The sequence below is a fragment of the Sinocyclocheilus anshuiensis genome, unplaced genomic scaffold (genome assembly GCF_001515605.1).
Source record: "Sinocyclocheilus anshuiensis isolate Anshui unplaced genomic scaffold, SAMN03320099.WGS_v1.1 scaffold280, whole genome shotgun sequence".
In the NCBI taxonomy this organism is placed as follows: Eukaryota; Metazoa; Chordata; class Actinopteri; order Cypriniformes; family Cyprinidae; genus Sinocyclocheilus; species Sinocyclocheilus anshuiensis.
The window spans coordinates 684,098-684,649 of record NW_015558575.1 but is presented as its reverse complement, the minus strand read 5'-3'; the positions used below and the strand labels follow the sequence as shown (position 1 = coordinate 684,649).

General features: G+C 56.5%; 1 protein-coding gene across 1 annotated transcript in view; it reads left to right on the top strand.

Annotated features, from left to right (window-relative positions):
- Positions 1–552, top strand: part of LOC107679663 (connector enhancer of kinase suppressor of ras 3-like) — a 34,732-nt gene that overhangs the window by 26,972 nt on the left and 7,208 nt on the right. The window lies entirely within an intron of this gene.

Here is a 552-nt window from a genome sequence, read left to right as displayed (position 1 = left end):
CAGGCTCGAGAACCATACTCGGACCGGCCAGAACGGGGCTACCAACAGTAGACGGACCCCATCCCGGCACACTCTCTCCAGAACTCACGGGAGCAGAGCGATTGGGGAAAAAGGCGTACAGACGAAGCCTCGGCCACGTCTGTACCATAGCGTCCAGTCCGAGAGGAGCTGGATGAGTCAGAGAGAACCAGAGGGGACAGTGCGATGTCTCTCGAGTCGCAAACAGGTCCACCTGAGCCTGGCCAAAAACTCTCTATATCTGCTTCACCACCTCGGGGTGAAGTCTCCATTCCCCGGGCCTCGGCCCCTGCCTCGACAGCATGTATGCTCCCATATTGAGATGCCCAGGAATGTGAACTTCTCTCAGCGAGAGGAGTTTGCCCTGGGACCACACAAGGATCTGGTGCGCCTGCCTGTAGACCACCCTGGTGGTTAATTTAAGAAACCGCCGCTGTGTCGTCGGTACACCAACACATGGTGACCTCTTAGGTCTGGGAGAAAGTGTTTCAATGCTAGAAACACAGCCAGCATCTCCAGGCAGTTGAAGTGCCA